The following is a 23,102-nucleotide window of genomic DNA, read 5'->3' as shown; positions in this document are numbered from 1 at the left end:
TACTCATCCAGAAGAGTTAAGGAAGCTAGTTTGTATCTAGATAAATGAATAAAGAAAAAATACACATAGATATGTTAGATGAATTGTGTGCTAGGTCCGGAAGGCAAGTTATTGCGTGCTACAAGAGATCAAAGGGGAAAACCAATTCTTTGAGAGCTTCAGGGAGAGGAAGTGTTGAGACTGCTAAGATTTGGAATTTGCAGGCAACCACAGAAGATGTGCTGCCGGGGAAAGCAGAAATGCTATCATAAATGATAAAGTTTGCCTCAGATACTAATGAGCTACAAGACTAAATCAGAAAGTGAATGAGAAATGGGTTAGTGTTTCTTATTGGTGAGAGGGTGGCATCTGAAACCAACCTGGATTCGGCCCTCCTTGGGCTGATTTGAATCAAGACAGCAACTGAAGAGTTGATTGTAGAAACTGTCAACAGTGGTGCCAGCACCGTGGCATAGTAATTAAAGTTTCCTTCTGTGGTGCCAGCATCCTATGTGGGTACCAATTCAAGTCTTGGCAGTTTCATCTTAATTTTGTAAAGATTTTTAAAATTTCATTTAGTTTTATTGAAAAGTCAGATTTGGAGAGAGGAAGAGACAGAGAGTAAGATCTTCCATCTCTGATTCATTCCCCAAGTGGTCACAACGGCTGGAGCTGAATCCATCTGCAGCCAGGACCTTCTTCTGGGTCTCCCACATGGGTGCAGGGTCCCAGGACTTTGGGCTGTCCTCTGTTATTTTCCTGGGCCATAACAAGGGAGCTGCAAGGGAAGTGGAACAGCCAGGATATGAACTGGCATCCATATGGAATCCCAGCACATGCAAAGTAAGAACTTTGAACACTAGGTTATGGCACCAGACCCAGCAGCTCCACTTTTGATCTGGCTCCTTGCTAGAAAAGTAGCAAAAGATAGCCCAAGTACTAGGGCCCCTGCATCCATGTGTGGGCCTGAATGAAGACCCCGTGTCCTGATTAACCTACCTCTAGCCCTTGCAGCCATGTGAGGAGTGAGCCAGTGGCGGACGATATATCTGTCCTCTCTCTCTCCCTCTCCATCTTCCCCTCCTTCTGTCACTGTAGCTGTGCCTTTTAAATAAAAATAAATAAATAAACAATTAATAAACCACAAAACTGTAAACAGGTAGCTCAGTGCATAGCAGTGTGAAGTCTCTTTGATAGACTATGATACAAGCATCATTTTTCTGAAGCTACAGCAGCTAAAAGGTTCTTAATGCCAAGAGCAGTGGGGTTATTTTAGGGTACAACTTTATGCTTACTTACCTAAATCTCATTCTTCCAGTTAGAGGTTGACTGTCCAAGAAATCCTGAGTTCTCATTGTGTGTGCCAGGCTTCTGCTAAATGATGTTCTGGCGTTGTTTTCAGAACTTCTCCGGTCCAGGGACCAAGTGAAGCCTAATGAACTCCAGTGGTAACTCCACTATTTGCTACTCCATGTCCAGATCTCACACAACATCGTCAATGATTTCCAAAGAGCAGCATCATTATCATTTAAGGATTTTTGAAAAAATGAATTCAAATTCTTTAGCCAATCCTAAACAAAAATAGAAAGTCAGGGAGTGTGATCTAGATTTATTCTTTCATTAAAACTTGGAGTTTACTCTAATCTATATTAAAGTTTATAGACTCAGTATATTTGGTATTTCTTATTAATTTCATCCTGAACTCTTTTTAAATCCAATAATCACTGCAAACTTTGTTCAAAGTCTTTTTAAAGAAACATTTATTTTATGTGAAGTTGATAGTTACAAAGAGAGGGAGAAACAGAGACTTAGACATTCTCCGTCTACTGGTTGGTTCCTATCAAATGGCCACAACTGCTGGGAAGGAGCCAGGCCAGAGGCAGGAGCCAAGAGTTTTACTTGCATCACTCACAAGGGTGTCAGGAGCCAAATAACTTGAGCCTTCTTCTGCTCTTCCCCAGACAAATGATCAGGGTGCTAAATTAAAGCGAAGCAGTCAAAACTCGAATCTGTGTCCACATGGTATGCTGGCATTGCCCACAACAGCTTCATCTATACTGCAATGACTCTGGTTAAATCTTGAATCTAGTATCCACTCTGGAGAAGCCCACAGGAAAAATAAAAAGCAAGAAGTTAAAACAAGCTGCTTCTTGTGGGAGAATGAATAGAAGTTGTCCATGCTTTGTTTTAAATAAGCACAAAATAAGCACAATGCAATGAGAGGGCTTTTTAATTAAAAATTTAGGTGTATACAAACTTAAATTGTTCCTTTTTAATCACTAGCAATTTGATGGGCACTCTCTTAATCACTAGCAATTTGATGGGCACTCTCATTTTTAAGGTTAATTTATTTATATTAATATTTATATTATTATTTCATGTGCTGAAACAGCAGACAAAAGATTTTTAAGTCTCTTTGTTTCTCTCTCTTCATAACTCTCAAGTTCACTTAAGATAAATGCTTTTTGTAAAAAGACTTTGAACAAACTTTGCAGGGATTACTGGATGAAAAATATATACTGAAGCAGTTAATAAGAATTACCAGTGTTTATGATTGGGCTGATCCAAAGGTAGGATCTTCATTCAGGTCCCCCACATGGGTGCTGGGGCACAAGTTATCAGGCCATCCTTTGCTGCTCTCCCAGGCATACAAGCAGGGAGTCGCATCAGACTTACACAGACAAGGAGAGAGAGAGAGAGGTGGGGGGAGAGGGATCTTCCATCTGTTGATTCACCACCCCCCCCCAAATGACTACAATGGCCAGAACTAGCCCATTCCAGTACCAGGAACCAGGAGCTTCACCTGGGATTTCCCACATGCATGCAAAAACTCTGGCACACAGGCCATCTTTCACTGCTTTCCCAGGTGCAATAGAGCTGAATCGGATGTGGAACAGCTATGAGTCAAACCATTGGCCATATGAAATTCCATAGGCGGAGGCTTAGTCTAGAGTTTGCTAGCACTCACCCCACTATGTGTTATTTTTAATTTGCTACTTTAAGCCAACAGAATGGGCTTAAACAAAAGTGATTTAACAAAGGACAAAATGTTAGAGAGACCAAAAAAGGTAATGCTACGAAATGAAATATATCAAGACATGTCCGTCTTGCCATTCATATTGATTAGGTGTGTGTCAGAAAGGCAATGTGGTATAGATATGTAATTGAGTCTCTGTTTATTTGTCTCCAAAGCTCGATGTCACCCCTCACATTCTCCCAAGGTGATGATTGCTTGGGCTGTACTTCAGCTGCAAAGATCCTTAGTGTCCATATTGTATGCAGTGCATAAAGCCACAGATGGAGATGCCCACTTACCACTCTGGAGTTCTATGGTACAAAGTCTCAGCTCCGCTGCTTTGCAGTTTACTGATAATGGGCACCCTGGGAGGAAGCTGATATTGACTCAAATACTTAGATCCCTCCGACCTCACTGGAGATCTGCAATGAATGTTTGGAGCCCTGGTCTTAACTGACCCTGTGTTGGCTGCTACTAGTATTGGGGGAGCAACCCAGCATAAGGAAGCTCGATGTCTCTTTGATTCTCTTTCTCATCCTCCTTCATTGTTCCTTCAAAAATATAAAGAGACAAATAATTACTTTCCAAGGCATTCCTATGATTTCTCCAGGTGTTGGCCACCATTATGCTCTATAATTCCTTGTTATGGCAGCTGAGGCATTCATAGGGAAATTGTTGAATCCTGATAAACATACAGAACCCTGAGAACTCCACTCTCCATCATCACCTGCTTATGGAGAATTGAGTCTTCAGCCTCTATGTGCATAATTTGTGTAGGTAGGTAGGTTAACTATGAGGTAGGTACCTATATTGTTAGACTCTGAATCTCTGTACAGTAGAGTAAGCCTTTCTGAATAAAACACTCAATTTCACATTAACGGAGTGAAAGTAATAATTTATTTCGAGGGCTATATTGAAAAGGAAGTGACTTGAGCCATAAAAACTCAGGACAGCAGCATAAACAATGCCCCTCAATTTGTCGATGTTTGCTTGGGAGGTGGCAGCCAGCAGTTCCAGCACTTATCACTCAAATAGACGACCTGGATGGAGGTCCTGCTCTTGTCTCTGACTGGCCCAGCCATGGCTGTTGCCCGAATTTGGAAAATGGAACCATCAGATGGGAGATTTGGTTCTCTCTTTATTTCTGTCTCTCGCACTTTTGAATAAATTTCAATGATTAACACATAGAATCAAATAGGAATATGTGCAGTTGAGAAAGATTTTAGAAACATATATGCCTTTTTATTTATGCAAGCCACTTTCCAGAGTGTAGTAATTATTGCTAAAAGCTGCCTGTTGTCCATGCTTGAAACAGATAACAAACAAAACTGCCTCATTTTCATATACAATAGACTCTATAATTATTTTTTACTAATATAACCATAACAACTGCAAACACAATATTTAGATTTAATATGCTACTCTTCATTAATTCAGTCCTTGCTGAAGATGTTTTTTTTTTTCTAAAAAAAACTGGTAGAATGCTGTATCTAAAAATACACTCGTATATTTTCACTGCAGCATCTCCTCTGACTTGGAAGCAACCATTTCTCCATTTGATGTCTTTAAACATGGGCTCTGATTGGAAGATTTGCTTTGTACTCTTTTGGGCTCCAGTTTATGCTCTACAGAAATGCCCACAAAAACAAGGGCTTCAAAATTTTGGGTTTTGCCTGTTTTATTACGTTAGTTTTCTTATCGTTCTTCATGACCTGGCATGACTTTTTTTTTTCCCCTTGTGGTCAATTCAGGATTCCCATGGGTCTCTTGGGGAGATGGTAGGCAGGGGGTTGAGCAGAGAAGAGCAGAGTATCTTTTGTCTCAGAAAGTTTTTCCCCACAGGTTAGCCAACTGTTAGGTCTTGTGTGTGTGTGTGAAATTGGTTGGACTTGGAGAATGGAAGAAAAAAGCGTGGCTTGCAATGTATTTCTTGTCTTCCATTTTCATAGACCCAGCAGGGCTGTGGGAAGCATTTAGCTTTGAGAAACAAGCATTTCAAGAGCTCTTAGGAGTAGGCACAAGGTCAGGCAAGGAGTGTCATTTTTAACTTTTCATCCTTTGTTAAACACTCAACATTTGCACTTGAACACTATTACCAGGACAGAGTGCCTGCTCAGGTAATGCAGCTATCCTCAGAGGACAAAACACAAAATTGGATTGCACATTGCCCTCAAAGAGAGGAGAAAACTACAACTCCTCCCACCTCCAAGGTGACATGCCTAATCGATTCAGTTGACTAATTGTGTATGAAATATGCTTCTTGTGCTGAGAAATAATTACCCTTTTAAAAAGTTTTAGGATTTCAACAACATGTTGTTTTAAATTATACTACATTTTCCCCGTCATTTTATTCTGTATAGGAATTATTAGGATTGTTGGTTGTGGTATATACACTATTCCTTATCAATTCAGTGAGATGCTTCAGAACAGAGTTCATACCCTATTCATCTTCATATTCTAAGCATTTGGTATAGAATTCATAATAGGGCTTTGCATTATTATTTCCCTGAGTACAATTGAATTGGAATTTCAAAATTGCTTTGATTAGATTGTACCACCAAATGCATCCACACGAAAGTTAGCTTTTCTGATAATATCATTAAAAGGTTATTTCCAGAGATTATCTTGGACCTTGGAGTCACTCACTTTTTGTAGTGTTTATTTCACAGATACAGAAACAACAATAAAATCACCTTCAAAGGAAGAATATGGAACATCATTGTTGTTGTTACTATTAAGAGTAATGAGCAGAAGCATTAGCATGCAATAATATTCTTGGAAAATAAGCTAGAAGCACACATATTCCCATTTTAATAGTTTAAGTTCTATGAGATGTCTTATGGTAGTAAAATTATGGAAATCTAAACTGCATTTAAAATATCAGTGAAGATGCTTACAAGGTAATGTTAAAGTGTAATTGTAGCTTACATTGAATAATTCATTTGTGTAGTAGTCTCTGGATAATTTAACATTTGAACTGTGTGTATTGCAAGTTGGCTTGAAGGATCCGTTGTTGGCTTTTGTGATTGACTAGCATCTCATATTCTGTTTTCAAAACCTATCCTATTCTGGAATACATGGGTAGAAAGTTTGGGTCAATTAAATTATTCATATGTTAAATAAATTCATTTTATAGGGTGTAAATATTATAATTAGTTCAGTGAGTTTCAAGAATATCAATGACCACTTTTTACCAGTCTTATTCTTGGCATAAAATGAACAGAAATGGACCACTATAAAATGATCAGAGACATAAGGAGAAAACAAATTTAGCAGAATTGTACAATAACTTCTCTAAAGTGCATTAAAAATGCTCTCATGTAAAGCTTTACATATGGTTAAATGGTCAGGATTTAATGAATTCTGTACCTGTAATACCCTAAAATTGAGAAGCTAACACTATCCCTAGTTTTGCCTTTATAACTTTCTTGGTTTTTTTTTTCTGTAATTAGTTTAAATATTCCTATATTTCATTTTTATCTATAAACATTGAGTCATATACTTGCAAGTCACAGATTGGGGTTTCATGTTGAGATATAGATACTTAATCTGGAGAGAAAAAGTAATGAAAGAAATAAACAATTTAAAAAAATACTGTGAACCACTCACAAGGTTTTGTGTTCTCATGTGCTTTCCCCGTTTGATTCCAACAACAGAACAGTACAGTATCATCCTTATTACTCGATCAACGAGCAGACTAAATCACCAGCATAGAAGTTTGTATAGTTAGCAAGCATGGATCTGGCAATGACTTCTCAAAGTGCTTTCTTGTTTTATTTCTTTTGTTCTGTGTCTTGTCTACAGTTGAATAGGAGAGATGATGTAAACACGTGACAGTGTTACCTGCCGGAAGAGGAGCTCTGTTAAAGTACGCAAGTGCTGTAGTTTTGAACTTTACAACACTGGTTGGAGGACAGGAGTGTCACTAATATTTTAACATTTTGTATCAATCTAACCCACAGCAGCTCAAACCAAAGCTGTGTACACTGCAACAGTGCAGTGTTTTATGCTTGAAAATGTTAGTAATCACCAGAAAATCAAGGTATAATTTGGGGAATTTCATAGCCTTCATAATCTCGGGGCATTTCTTCAACCTTTTAAAAAATGTCATTTTTAGAATTAGCATGGCGCTTTCTTCAAGTAGGTCTTCTAAAAGTCATTTTCAAGCCATTGTACCCATAAAGTATTTACAGTGGCTGACCTTCTTTCTACAGGATGTTGACAACCATAATTACAACTGCAGGATACCACCTCTCAAATATCCTTACAGCTTTAGGGGTCATAAACCCATGATGAAGATTCACATTTCCATTTTTATGACACAAATATATCTTTCTGCTGTGGGAATCTTTCATAAAGCTATATGTAATCAACTTTTATTCTCCACTATAAGTCAATGATTTTTTTTAAAGCTTATTATTATTTCACAATGCGGTTCCATCGCGTCTGGGATTTCCCCTCCACCCTTCCTAATTCCCTTCCCCTCGCTGAATTCCCCCATAATATTATGACGGAATAGTTCTTCATAGTCACATGTCCATCATTCTGCTGTGTAAGTGGAACCTTGCTTTGTAGGAATGGACAATGTCAGCAAGTCCAGTGTCCTATTGTCAAGACATTTAACAGTTTCTTTGGGAGTTCATATTCGGTTTGGAAATAGAGATGTATACCACATTGCATCTTCACAACTGGTTATGATGGTTTCTATTACATAGTTACTATGCTTCCCCTTAAATGAAAAGCCAATAAAAATATAAAGAGAGTAATCAGATCCACAGTAGTAATTATTATAAGCATATCTTAGTTTCTGACTTTCTTCTTTTTCCCTAAACACTTAACATCCACTCACATCCATTCATTATATATATAATATATATAATATTATATATTACATATATATAATTATATTATATATATATATATAAAGGATCCTATTCTAAGTCAGACTTAGGTCATATGTGGGTACTGGACACATCAGTGCCAAGGGATTCCCAAACCTGGTTAAAAAGAGTCATTGACAAACAAATGTATTTTGCTCAAGATTAGTGAATACACTGCAGGAATTTCCAGAGATATTTGAGAGAGGGATAAAATTTGGCAGAGATTAAAATTTCTGTATAAGTAAGAAGATTATATCATCAATGTTAATGAGTTTACTCACATACTGTTGAAGACATTTTGCCAAAGATTGATTACAACCTGTAGTTTTTACATAGTGGTCTGGTATGCATTGTATGTACAATACACATATGTATACATATGCACACAGATATATCTATATTTGTGCATATGGCATAATATGCCTGTGTTATATACATTACAAAGTGCATACATGTGAAGATTTTATTTAAAATCCTAATTTCCTCACACAGACCAGGCAGTTCTTTAAGTGTTTGATTTTTGGATATAATGCTAATATTTGAGACATCCTCAGTAGGATTGTCTAGAAGTGGTGGGACAAAAATAATAACTGTAATTTCATGGGCATGGATTGGGTGCCAGATACAGTTTTAAGTTTTTACAGTTGTCAAATGATTTAGTCTTCATGAGCAACCTAAAGAGGAAATATTTTGAATTTTGTTGCTGGAATGTTTTTGCTGGTGACCTTGGAAAAGTTGGTTGATTTTTCTGTGCTTCAATATGATCCAGTAATAAAGTAGAGTGGGAAGTAGTGCATGTTTTTTTGATTGCATCTGGGTTTTACATGCACAACGTTGTGTTCTTTGAGTAAATGCCAGTGACATTGTACAGTTCTTTCCTTTCCTCATTTCTCTTATACTACCCTAACTTTAGAGTATAATAACTCCTCCCTAGAATCAAGCATCCAAGTGGTGTTTACTCAAAAATGGCCTGTTCTATATTCACTTGCTTTTCTATATTCTTTGTGTATATACAAATAACAAGAGCTTTCCCATTTTGGATTAGAATGATTCTGTGTCACTCTTGCTATAGATTGCTTTATGTGCAATTCCTCATTTCCCATCTTCACACAGCCCAATATGTTGGAGGCATCAAAGGTCACTGGGGAGAGACATCTATCATTTTGACACCTTTTATGAGTTTACTGCTCCTGCTGGTGAATATAGGAAAGGCTGCTTAAAAGTGATAACTGCCAGAGGCTCTTGATGTTCCGAGTATTGAATGATAGAAATGTGTTCAAGTTTGGGGGCAAAAGAAAAAAATAATAAAGCTAAACAAATTTAAGAAGTAACAAAATGCAAAAGCAACTCTAGGTCTCGATAGAAAAACTGAAATATTTAGGAGGATGTTAATCTGGTTATATCCTATCAAAAAGTGATTATTCCTGGGTTTGCTGCTTTCATGATGCAAAGATACCCACATGACAATATACACATATGTCCTTGCATCTGGGATCTAGTTACTTGCAAATATTAAGTGGAAATGAATATTTAAGTTCTAGTGTGATATTAAAATAGCTAATTAAAGCATACTGTTAGCCAGTACAGTACCCACAATGTACAGGTGGGTGTGTTGGGGAAAAAGAATACAACTTAATTTTTCTTTTTTGAAATTGTCTTCAATTTCAGAAAATTCAGAATTTAAAAACAATATGATGAAATGGACTGTTTAAGCGAATTCCCTGAGTCAGATGTTGCAGATTAAAGCACATGCTACAGAAGAGGAAACACAAACATCAAAGAGGGGTCAGCTGCCACTAGCTATCTTTCTTTCCTGAAGAAGTTTCTCAAGGGCCCTTGAAGGAGAATATAAAAACTTCATAAAGATAGTTCTGCTTCAAGCAAACTTAGGAAGAATTGATCTGAAAGGATGCTATGCAAAGACAGGGTAGTAAGGGACGTGATTACTGAAATGTACCGAAAGCTGGGGGGAATTTCCATAGTGAAGTAATATTTGATGCTCAGTTGCAAATTGCACAGTGAGTCACTTCATCGTCATTATCATTTTTAGTGTCTTTGAAATGGGGATCAACAAAAATATATTCCTTAAGAATTCAGCTTCTATGTACAAAAACTAATGAAACTATACCATAAACATATATCTATTTTGCAGAAGTGTAATAAAAATTAGTATTTGGAAAATGTGCTGTATATGATATACATTCAGAAAAAAGCTTAATAGTCACATAGCTTGATAACTGCCAGAGGCTCTTGATTTAATGGTTAGCTCAAATCTCATTTCCTCCCCATAGCTACAACACAATGGATTAACACCAAAGCCATTTGGATATGACAAGATTTTAGGAGTGGTAGTTGGAGTTGGGTTGCTTGGTGTTTTGGTCTTTCTGGGCTAAGTTGACCTAGTTGGGCGTGCTCAATTGTCTGTTGCCCACTGATGATCAAGATGGCAGGATTACAGTGGTGTTGAAAAGGTCAACCAGAATGATTTTCAGTGTCTCAATTCCTCTTTGTCTGACTATGATATGGTTTGTTTTCTGGTTGCTGAATTCTGGCATCAGTAGGAGTAGAAATAGAAAAGTTCCTTAGAACTCTTGAATTTCAACTAATTTCAAGTAATATGAGTTGTACTTCACAAATATTTGCTAGATGTTCCATTAAAAATGGAACCTATGTCACATACATTTATCTCCTCCTCCTTATCACTATGTGACTTTATGTTGTACGTTTAACATTTATGATATTTTAAAAATTGCTATTGTTTGGCAAAAATACATTCTAACAAACATGGGAACACAGCTTTTTTCTATTTAGTGAATTGGCTAAAGACTCGATCAAACATTATTGATCTCCATGATCAATATATATTTGTAAGTTAATGAGATTTAAAAGAGAATAGAACTAAAGGTACAGGAAAATATTTTCAAAGAGCTTTCTGAGAATTAAAGAGTAAAACAGCAGCTATAAAAAGGATGATTGTGAACTCCAGTCTGGGCTCATCAGATGAGAAACAAATAGCTATGGGGAGGAAATGAGATTTGAGCTAACCATTAAATCAAGAGAAGTTTCCTAGGAAGTCTACGAAATACATAAAATCTACCTTTTAATGAAAGGAAAAGCATACATAAGGTCACTCCTAAGGGATTGGTCCAGAGTCAGATGGTAAAAAGGAAGTTGACACAGCAGCATATGGTCAGTGAGTTTCCCCATGGAAAACACTAGGGAATTATGACTGATGTGTGTTTAAATGTCAAGTCCCAAGATCTCACCTAGTAATTTTCTAGAATATTGCATTCCATGTGTTTGGATTTTTCACACAGGCCTCAGCCAGCATTTTATTTAATGTGTTTTTCAAGTAATCATCATCCTAGGTGGAAAGTCAGTCACTAGAAATAGCTTATCACAATTACTATTTCTGACACTTCTGATTAAGTCTTGTCATAAAAATCTTGCACCAATTCATTGTCATTACATACACCCTTGTATATAACATAAAGCATTTTGGTTTTAAAATTATCCATGGATATGCATTATGAGCCAGAAGTATTAAAGTAGCAATTATTAATTATATGCTTATTTGACTGATTTAACATGGACTCGGAGTACGTTATACTCTCAGATTCAATCAGTTTTCATTCTAATTAGTTCCTTGATGGACCGACTTCAATCTATTTCTTTTTCTTTGATTTTTTCCAACTTAGTGTGTAGGCATAACTGCTCTTTTCTGAAAGCAAAAGCTTTTAATGACATTATAAAATTATTTATGACCTTTCTGTTCATTTCCTTTAATAAAAATTTTAGTAACCAGGAAAACTCACCAGAATTCTTTCCATGTATTTGTGAATAATTTATACGATGAAAAATGCCTTTCTTTTTTCTTGTCTGGTATTCTTAAACATGTTTATCTTAAATCTGCAAATAAGCAAAAATTTATAGATTATCTTCAACAACTGAAAAAAGTGTACTATAGCTGAACTGCATAATTGTGTTGGCACATGTTTCAAGTTACAGAAAGAAGACATTTAAGATATAACTGTATGCTTATTTTAAATTACTCATGAGACTCCTTTTAAGAACATATAACCTCAAAGAAAGTAAAAAACAACAATAGCTGAGCTAGAAAAATCAGTTGATTTTTGGGCTCATGGCCCAAATAGTTTTACTTATGGTACATTGCATATCCACATTTTGTCTGCTGTATAAATAAACTTGTAAGAAGAAATAGAAAATAAAGTATTTTACATATAAATATGATGTGAAATTTCTTATGAGAAAGGCAAAGTCATAGAATATCTCCCATTGGTAAAATAAAATTTAAAAATGTGATTTTTTTGCAGTCTAAATTACTGGTAATGTAGTTTCAATTTAATTGCTCTTGACAAATATTTAATGTGTCTCAACTAGGATAATAAATGATGCATACATTTAAAATTATAAGCCAATGTTTCAAGTGAAGAAATGGCATGCCAATGCCTATAAATTGATAAGGTAAATGGCATCAAGATACAGGTGAAAATAAATAAAATCTAAAGCATTTTAAGATGAACTGCATGATAATTTTTCCAGTGAAAATTAGGATTGTAAATGGTTTATTTTTTATTCAAAAATATTTTTTAAAGATTTATTTATTTTTATTGCAAAGTCAGATATATAGAGAGGAGGAGAGACAGAGAGGAAGATCTCCCATCTGTTGATTCACTCCCCAAGTGACTGCAACGGCCAGTGCTGCGCTGATCTGAAGCCAGGAGCAAGGAACTTCCTCCAGGTCTCCTTTGTAGGTGCAGGGTTGCAAGGCTTTGGGCCGTCCTGGACTGCTTTCCCAGGTCACAAGCAGGGAGCTGGATGGGAAGAGGAGCCTCTAGGATTAGAACTGGCACCCATATGGGATTCTGGTGCGTTCAAGGCGAGGACTTTAGCCGCTAGGCCAGTGCGCCGGGCCCCCCAAAATATTTTTAAAAGCTGTTAGTTGGTATAAATAATCTGTTTGCTCTGCATTAAGCTATCTGGTCACTCATATAAAAATGCATCTGCATGAGAGAACTAGAGACAGGAGATTTCAATTCACTGGTTCACTCCAGAAGTGCCTACAGCTGCCAGGTGTGGCCCAGCTGAAGCCAAAGGCACAGAGCAGCAACCAGGCCTCGTGAGTGGGTAGGAGTTGACGAGAGCCCTTGGGTCATCTTCTGCTCCCTTCCCAAGGGCATTACCAGGGACTGGAACCGTAGACTCCAAATCTTGGCTATTGAGAGGAGTCATGAAAACATCAGCATTATGTTCTATGCTTTCACATTTGTCACCTTATGTGATGTTGAAAAGCATGTTGTCATATAGGGATTCATAACAACAGATACTTTCCATTTTCCTCATTTATTTTGCTTTATTTGGTTCCAACATGCTACTCTAGTTCTCACTTCTGAGAAGAGGTAACACATCCAGATGAGTGACACTGCTTCTCACGTTTGTAATCATAAGGTAATTGTATGAACAGCTCTGATTTGAACTAAGTCTGTGTATTTACAAGGTTTTTATTTTCCCCGCAGGCCTAGTATACAATCTGCTTTCTTTGATCATGTTACTTGTTTGAATCTGGGCATATGAAAAATCTCTTTCTCTTATGAAAAGGAGAGTAAACAATGAGATGCTTTCTAAGCCATTACTTCCTAAATTATGTATGAATGGAAATCATCTTGGATTTGGTAAAATATTATTTCTCTTTGGAAAGTTTCTTGGCGGGTGTGAGTTCTACTTCTCCAGCAGCTCCTACGTGGTGTTTCATTTCCTATAACAATTATAAGAATTCCTTATAAGAATTCTTGATTTCGGGGAAAGTGGCCACTAGAGAAATAAGGACAAAGCTGTGTTTCTGTCCAATCAAGTGCACTTTAACCTTAAGGAACTGAAGAAGTAGATAAGTAAAGGCAAACAAAGGGACGGCGCTGTGAAGGAGGAAGTTACATCAGCACAGTTTGAGTCCTGGCTGCTCCACTTCTGATTGAGCTCTCCGATGATACGCCAAGTAGCAGAGGACAGCTACCCATGTGTGAGATCCAGAAGGAGTTTCTAGCTTCTGTTTCTGCCCAGCAGTCCCTGCTGTATGGCCATTTGGGGAGCAAACCAAGGGATGGAAGCCCCCCATTCCACTTCTCTCTATCTCCCTATCCCTTTATGACTCTGTCTTTCAAAATTTTTTAAAATAAAAAATAAAAGAAAAACAAATCAGAAGTATCCCAATGCAGTTGTCATGTTGCTGAGCAGAATTGTATCCTCAACAGCAAGTGCTGTGTAGGCAACAAGTTTTTGTGCAAGTCTCACGGCTCCCGGAATAAGATTCCAAAGACCATATGTCTGAGCCACAGCTAGGGATGGCTCCATCTGTCCTTAGTTCTTTCCTGCTTTGAAGTAATTGCCCAGCAGCCAACAAGCTCCACAAACGATAGACACAGGCCTGCACACAACTTCTCCAGAGACGAATGACAACAGACAATAGAGCTAACATTCTGTAACGTGGATATGATGACGCCCTTTCATTGCTGAACATTATTTGTTTAATTTAAGGTGATTGGTGATTTACTTGGCTTGGTAAATTTACACATTTCCTAGAAAAAATAACATTTAGATATTTTTTTTTCCACCAGAAAAAACCATACAAGCAGCTATACCAATGCCAGTATTACAAGGGAGGAATGAGGTGTATATAATGGGTGGGTCAAGAAGGACTTGGTATTCCACGCTGTTGTTCCAACCAGGTTCTGTTACACTCAAATTAGATGGGCCCTTGAGGCTTGGAGCTGTAAGTAAACATTAACCGTTTTGAAAACTGTGACTTAACGCATGATCCTATTACATTACTGAGGATTTCACCCTGATCTGGTGTTTTGAATTTTGCATTACACATTAATATAAAGTGCTTCATAGAAATAATAGCATATAATCAAATGTTGATACTGAGTCTGAAGGATGTCCCATCAGATTTTTTCCCTACATATCTTCTTTATACATATTTGATAAACCATAAAATTAATTGTTCTTACATAATCTTGTCAGTAATTTTACTGATTCTACAAATCCAATGTATAAGGGTGGTGTTTTTCTAAAGGTCAGACTTTTTAAGAAATGCTGCTATCCAAATTCATCTTTCTGTTTCACTCATGTTTACCTTAAATAGGTGAAAATGATGGAAATTGGGCTTTTGTTTCTCTCTTGTTTGAAAGGTTCAGTAAGTTTGCGTAATTCACATGAATACTATGAACCTGAGGAGCTTATATCAGCAAGTGCTCCTTCGCTGTTGGAGCATCTCAAGCGAGGACAGAAGGGTTTATTTTGTATTCTTTTCTATTTTGCACCTTTAGTCATCTCAAGAACTATGTCAGATGAAAGTCAGAGATAGGTAGTTGAAAAAATGGAATAGAGGGAGTTGAGAGAATCCAGTGAGTTAACATCTGTACAGATTGCTTATGTCCTATCCCAATGCATCCAGACATCTGAAGCAATTTTCCTGGTCTAACGTTCAGTCGAACTAAAGTTTATTTGTATTTGTTTATAGTTTTAGTCTTCATTTTATTGGAGAGAAAAGTGGAGAGGGAAAGAAAAAGAATTTCTTCCAATCATTGGCTCAATTCCTTGCTGCAGTTAGAGCTGTAGCAGATTAAAACCAGGTGGATTTAGCTCAGGCTTCCAGTAGTGATAACAGGGACAGATGTAGCTGAACAATGATCTGTTTCTGTGTGTGTGTGTGTGTGTGTGTGTGTGTGTGTGTGTGTGTGTGTGTGTGTGTTCGTTAGCACTGAACTGGATTGGAAGCAGAGGAATGGAACGAAAGCCGAATACCCCAGTATGGAAGACGGGGATTCCAAGTGGTGGTTTAACTATTCCACCAAATACCCACCCCAATATTTTAAAACAATTCCTTTCTTGATTGTTAAATTATTGAAAGTCATTACTATTTAGAGAACATGACTCATGAGGCTAGCAGATACAATTCCCAGAGAAGAATGGCACTTTCCTTATTCCTTCCTTCTTCCCCTCCCTTCCTCCTTCTTCCTTTCCTTCTTTTTTTCCTGCTTTAAACTTGTATAATATTTTCATTTTAATTTGCAGTAAGTCCTCTAAAAAGTCCAACCAGTAAAGGTGGATCACTGGTGAGCAAAGGCTGTAGACAAGAGTATTAAACAGCAAATTGCAAGATGTCGATTTAGTTGGATACACATTAAGAAAAATTTTTTGCACCCTATATGTGCAGAAACCAATCAGAAAACATTACGTTTGTCTTTTTTGGTATGGTATGTTTCATTAAGCGTGATGGTCTCCAGCTGCATCCATTTTGTGCAGAAGACAGTATTTCATTATTTTTATGTGTGAACACTATTCATCATGTATATGTGCTACATTTTCTTTGTCCAGGCATCGGCTGATGGACATCTAGGTTGATTACATACCTTAGCTTTTATTAATTTAGTTGATATAAACATGAGGATATAGATAACTTTTTCACATGCTGATTTCATTTCCTTTGGGTGTAGTCCCAGGAGTTGAAAGGCTACATCCAATAGTATACTGTCTATAATGATTTTGACTATTGCTTGTTCAAAAAGTCATCTTTTTTTCCCTGATTTGGTTAATAATATATGCAAGAGAAAGATGTGTGGAAAACAATATTTTTTTTTAGAAAAAGAAACTATATGAGATACAGCTCTTCAGTAATAGAGCCCCTAAATAGATACAGAGTGTTTGAGTACAATATCATGATCTACATTAAAAGACAGATGTCCCAAATGTCAAGAATTTCAGAATTGTTTAAAAATTGTTTTTAATTTCTGAATGTTATGAATATATGTTAGATGTTAAATGTACATTTTTTGAAAAATAGTAGGCATTCCATTTTTTTCTCCTGGAGTTGGAATCATTCAATTAAAAAAAAAAAAAACACAGACTTAACACAATCTTTTTTAGTATTTCACTTAAAAGAAATTCTAATGTAACCATGAGGATAATGAGAAGACTTATTTAAAGCTTCACAGTATCTTGAAAATGCAGGTGAATCTGTTATTCTCCTGTGTTAAAAATACTTAACTATATAAATATATTTGCTAAGCTTTATTGAAGTAATTATAATAATCAAAATATTAAAAGCATTCTAATCAAACTTATAGTGTCATACGTTCATGAACGTATGGTAAATAAAATTGTAGACATTTATAAAAAACATGCATTTATATATCTTCTTGTTTTAATTATTTACTTATTTTATTCTAAAAAAAGGCTGTATTCCTTTCTGCAAATGGTGAAACCAGATAATCATTTATGTTATTTGAATTGGTCATATATATAGAGAATTTGAGGAGGGCGCTTTTAGAAATGCCATGTTTGGCTTCCATCCTTCATGGCACAATCCAATTCATTTCTTAATGTTCTAGTTTTCAAGTATAATAGAAAGACACCTTGAAAATGTTCCTAACAGAGTAAATGTTTAGTAGCTTGAACATTCCATCATAAGGAATTAAGTTGTATTAAATTATTGGTATATTGTATGGAACTAATTAGAGCATTTCTAAATTTCAGCTCAGGCTCAGTTAAAAAAAAAGTATTGATAGCAATTATAAATATTGAAGTTTAATGAATCTTTATTTAGTTTAGGAACTAATAAGCACAAAGCACCAGAGCAAATTATTTGATCAGTGAAGGAAATGATAAATGAGTTAATAATTAAATGAATTATTTTCAACCCTACCTAATGTGATATGTTAGGTAATATGGTAGAATTCTTGAAACAAGCTTCAGGGCAAGCAAAGAAGTAATTATACTGAGTTTGCTCAGTATTTCTAATGTGTGGCTGAAACAAAGCAATTTTGCTTCAAGTATGCAGAACTCTTGGGATTTAAAGTTATTTTAATTAGAAATATTTGGTGTCATGGAGTGGAGAATACTATTATTACCATGGCACTAAGTGGATATCAGTAAGATTATTGGCTAGGAGATTTGGGTTTAGTTTTCCTCAAATAAAGTAAAATGAGTAATTATTTTATATACAAAACCCTTTGTGAAAATCCTGGACCCTGGAATGAGGCACCCTGTTGGAAAACACAGACAGAAAAGCCATATCGCCCTACCAAGAAGTAGTTTGACCCTTTTTGTCCCTTCTTCAAGCTGACGCAGTACCACCATGAGAGGATTTCTTTGAGATTCACTGGTAGCAAAACAGAGTCCTGGGTGGATATGCACCATCCCCTACCACAGGATGCTTCCTAGTGGCCTATTTCTGTCTTGTTTCATGTGAGTGTGCTGATCTAAACACTCTATCGTCAGCTACAAACCAAAAAGATGGGGGAGGTTCAAAGTAACTGGTGCACAAGTCTTAGCCTTTCTCCTGGCAATTGCAAAATATCCCTGTTCGTGGTACTGTCTAGCAAGAGACAACCAGTGGCTTAGCTCAGCTGCAGACCTGAGCTGGTCAGCCCTAGAATCAAGGTAACTCAATTCTACCAGGCTCAGATCATAACTTGGCAGCTGACCTATCCTAATGTACAAACCCAATAGCGTAGCAAGCCTGGAACATTGTGTTTTGATGGATCTTTGATGCTGTCCCTATTTGATCCTAGAGCCCAAATAAAATGTCTTTCCACTTCAGGGCATTACTTGAGTAGAATGTCCATTTCAGAGCAGTAAGACTGCTTGGCCTGATCAGTCATGGAATGAAATTGACAGTCCTGCCTGGGTAGGAAACCTAGTCAGTGATCTTTGCTAAGTGCAGATTATTGCCCTGGCCTTACTCAATCACAGCCATAGCCAGTGACCCTGCGTAACTCCAGGTCACAATTTAGGTTACTGTATAATTGTAAAGCTCATTTTGCAGCCAATGTTGAACACAAACATGGACACAAGCACCATTTAACTATACAGAGCAATATGGGACCCCACCTCATTAAAAGTGTTTTCAAAGCCTGATCTTATTCAACTATTCCATCCAATTTGCAGCAGCATCCGTTAGTGATTATAGTCTTGGGACTCACATTTATAGGAAGTGAATGAGAGGCCCAGTTATTAATCCTAGAAGACCACAAAGCCTAGCCAAGGTTCCAGCTAAATGGAAAACCCAAGCAGATAGCTCACCTTAACATGACATGACATGACATAACATAACATAACATAACACAACATAACATAGGGTGTAGTACAACTAACTAGCCAGTTTGACAGCAAATCCTGCCTTACTATGGGTACTCTAATTGGCCCACCTGTAATTCTAAAAAAACCTAGCACAGCCTTGAACAGAAAGGATGAGTCTGGATACATCCCATACTACCTCCTTTACAAAATCTAGTACAAAGCTATGCTAACCAAACAACCTGGCGCTGGCACAGAAATTCACATGGACCAATGGAGCAGAATGGAACAGAATGAACATCTCCAGAGTAAATGCTCGTAGTCAGATGATTATTGACAAAGATATTGAGAATATGCAGTGAAAACGGGACGGTACCCCAATAATGTTAAGGAAATTGGATGTCTACACACAGAAGAATTAAATTGTACTCTTTCACTATATAAAAAAATTGACTGAATAAAACAGGGAAATACTCCAAAGCAATGATTTTCTGGATATGATTCCAAAACATAGATATTAAAAATACATAAAGATAAGTGAGGTTATGTCAAAGTAAAAAGCTTCTAAACACCAAAGAAAATAACAGAATGAAGATAATGTCTATAATACGGTAGTATATTTTTAGAAATCTTATATCTAATGAAAGATATGTAAATTTGGAAACAATGATCACATCCATTTTCCCTAACTCTTGATCTAGCCTACTCTGATCTATGTTAACATCATCTAAAATTAAAAAAAAATTTTTTTTTAATTACTTCAAACAATATGGAGAAAATGAAACTGCTGTATGCTGTTTTCAGCATTGTAAATTGATGTAGCTTTTGTAAAAAATAGAAGATTCCCTAAAACAGAACAAAAGGAACCATAACAATTTCACTAGTGGATACGCATAATTTGAATTAAAAAGATAAATACAGTAATTGGGTGTATTGCTACAGTGTTCGCTATAGCATTATTCACAAAGCCAAGTTAAGGATTTATCCTGTGTTCATCAAATGATGAATGGATAAGAAGATATACTGCATATGCAAAATGGGATACTATTTGGTCAATTGAAATGGAGACAATATTGTACTTTATAAGCAGATGGCCCAAGAACCTGGGTTCCTCCTATGCATGTGGTAGAGCAGAGGGGAGTTTCTGGCTCCAGGCTTGCCCTGGTTGAGTCTTGGCTATTGCTGCCACATAGGGATAAGCCTTGCATTATAGTATATCTTTTGCTTTCTCTCTGTCTCTCTGAACTGAAAAAAGAGTTCTGATCTATAGTTACCTACACAGTGTTCAGCAGCTCACCATGCATGTAAGCGTGAGGATTTGTTGCAGAAACTGCAAGTGTCTGTTCTGTCTTACGGAATTTTGTTTTGCCTACAGGACTAGAAAAGTGGAAGGAGGATTATTCAGAAAAATGTCCCCAAAGATCTCAAAAAACAAGAAAAAGATTGAGGTGTAGGTCAAGTGCCAATGAGTCTCAAATCCTGGTTTCTTCATGTCAGAAATAAATTTGTTAAGCAATTTTTAGATCAGATAGTGATATAGTGACTTGTTATTTTAAAAATTTTGTTTACTATAATATACATTAATCACTGAAAGCATATCAGTGTTGAAAACAATGCCATCTTGTCATTGAACAGCGTGGCTCTTGAGACTCCTTCTATAAGAATGCCTTGGAAGCCTGTTTAAAGCTTGCATTGCTGGAATGAACCTCTGATTTTAGAGTGTAGGAATCCCACGTGGCCCTAGACTTATTTTTATTTTGAGTAAAATCCTCCCATGCTATAAAGGGTTGCTGGTTTGCTTAATGATTGATTTAAAACTGTAAGGATCTTTTGTTCTATTTCTATGAAAGAAGCTCTTCTATTTAGCATATAGATTTTTGTTTCAGGTGACCTAAGTCAGGCTGGGGAATGAGTCAATGTGCATTGACCCTTGTTGTGTTCAGAGCACAAGGCTGGCTGGTTTGCCAACTTGCGCCACTATTCTCACACTAATTCTATGAAAGGTAATAGTGTGGGTCTCATTATAAAATCAAGAAAATGAGACACAGATCATAGAAATTATGGCAACAGTGAAATAAAATCAATTTTGGAGCTGGCATAGAAATCTGTCTGCCAACGAGTACATGCCACAGTGTTTATATAATGACCTCTGATTCACAGCCAATGTGGATTTCTGAGGAAATCTATGAAATTAACTGGGATGAAAATGTGCAATTCTAGTCAATATGAACTGTGGATGATAGAGAGCCCTTGCCAGGGTGGCATTGAAAGTCAAGAATAACATTATATATGGCCGTGTGGTCTTTCACAGAATTGTCACATACATGTTTTACATTTTCTATTTGAATCTATTACAGATGCAGAGAAAAAGAGAGAAAAGAGAGGAAGGGGGAGAGCACTCCCATCTGCTCAATCATTCTCAAATGCCTCAAACAACCTGGGGGTGATTCAGGCCAAATGTGGGAACCTGGATCTCAATTCTACGCATGTGGTAGCAACCCAGTTTCTTGAAGCAACATCATGCCACCCAGGATCTGCATTAGCAGGAAGTTACAATTAGATGTGGAGCCAGGATTTGAACTCAGTTGCTTCCATATAGGGCATGGAGGTCTGAACCACCATTTTAACAATGAAACCAAATGCCAGCCCCCAAATGACTTCACATATTCTTTCAATAAATTTTGTTTTATGGTAAGTGGAACTAAACTTATTAGCCACATCTGTAGATGAACACAAATTGGTTCATAAAAACATATTCTCATGATTGCATTGATAGTGAAAATTACTGAATTTCCTACCTTCTGTTTTCCAATGTCCTGTGTCATTGCCTTAGGTTTTCTGAAAATTCTATGCATTTCTTCAAGTTAAACTCTAACCCCAATCAAGTAGGAGTCTCATTTCCCCAAGCAACACTTACAGTGGGAAGGAATAAAAACAGCAGCAACAAATGAACGTGGATTGGGATTTCAGATTGAGGTTTGAACTACAAGCTTTCCAATTATTGACTACATGAAAATGCAAGTTAAGCTCTATGTTCAACTTTACTCCTAATTAAATTGGATGTAAAAATAATATTTTATATATTAGAGGATGATTGGAGCCGTATATGCCATCTGCCCTGCTCTATTACCCTAAAATTACACATTGTAGACACTGGCTATAGCATAACTATCACTATCATGACAATGCAAACACCTGTGTGTATGTGGAATAGCATAGAGACTGGAGGACAATACCCTACGGGAAAGCAGGATTTGTCACTAAACAGAACCTTTGACAGAGAGAGAGAGAGAGAGAGAGAGAGAGAGAGAGAGAGAGAGAGAATCTCCCTTTCTTTGAGAACAGAAAGGTGATCTCCACTTTAGGAACAGAATCAGGATATTTTGTGGGTGGCATTGAATGTTTTTAAAAAAGCTTGAGGTGGTGTTCTTTGTTGGTCTTGAGCTGGGGAGACTTGAGCAACAACTTTCTGGTGCTAACAACACTGGCTTTGTTTTCTGGTCTGAGCTCCATTGAACCATAGAGGCCAAGGGAAAGCTAGCATGGTATGGCTCCTTCGGTCTGGTCCCAGCTTCCTGACTTAAGAGGAAATTGATAAATGAAAACTTAACCCTTCCTTCAATGTACCATCGGTTTTCCAGGCAAGACTTCAGAGCAATGGCTCTGAGCAAGAAACAAACTTGGAGTTTGCCTAAAATGACTTGTTTTCCTTAGAACTTTGCCCAGTGAGCAGAGAGCTGAGAGGAGGGTGTCAGTTGAGAAGGACAGAAGTAGGAGTCAGATGGAACTAAGGACACAGCACCTATCATTGGTCTGGTGCTCATTATGGGTTGGTGATGTGCTTTTGAGACTTTATTTTTGAACAACCACCAACGTTTTTAACAGAATGATTGACCTTGTTTCAAATCACAGTAAATAGACTCAAATAATTTAGGTAAAATTCTCAAAAATTTTCAACTACAATTATCAAGCTGGTATAAAAATCTGTATCTGGCTTCTAAAGAAGTATTTTTACCGTGCCAAGCTGCCTAATATTTGCATGCTGTGTAACTGTTGTTTAACAATTGCATTTAATTAAAATTAAAAGGATACAGAGTTTGAATTTAAGTAGAGTGTCTTATTCCAAAATA

Source organism: Ochotona curzoniae, unplaced genomic scaffold (genome assembly GCF_017591425.1).
Source record: "Ochotona curzoniae isolate NIBS_2020 unplaced genomic scaffold, NIBS_Ocur_1.0 scaffold_2453, whole genome shotgun sequence".
NCBI lineage: Eukaryota > Metazoa > Chordata > Mammalia > Lagomorpha > Ochotonidae > Ochotona > Ochotona curzoniae.
This window is presented reverse-complemented; position numbering follows the sequence as displayed.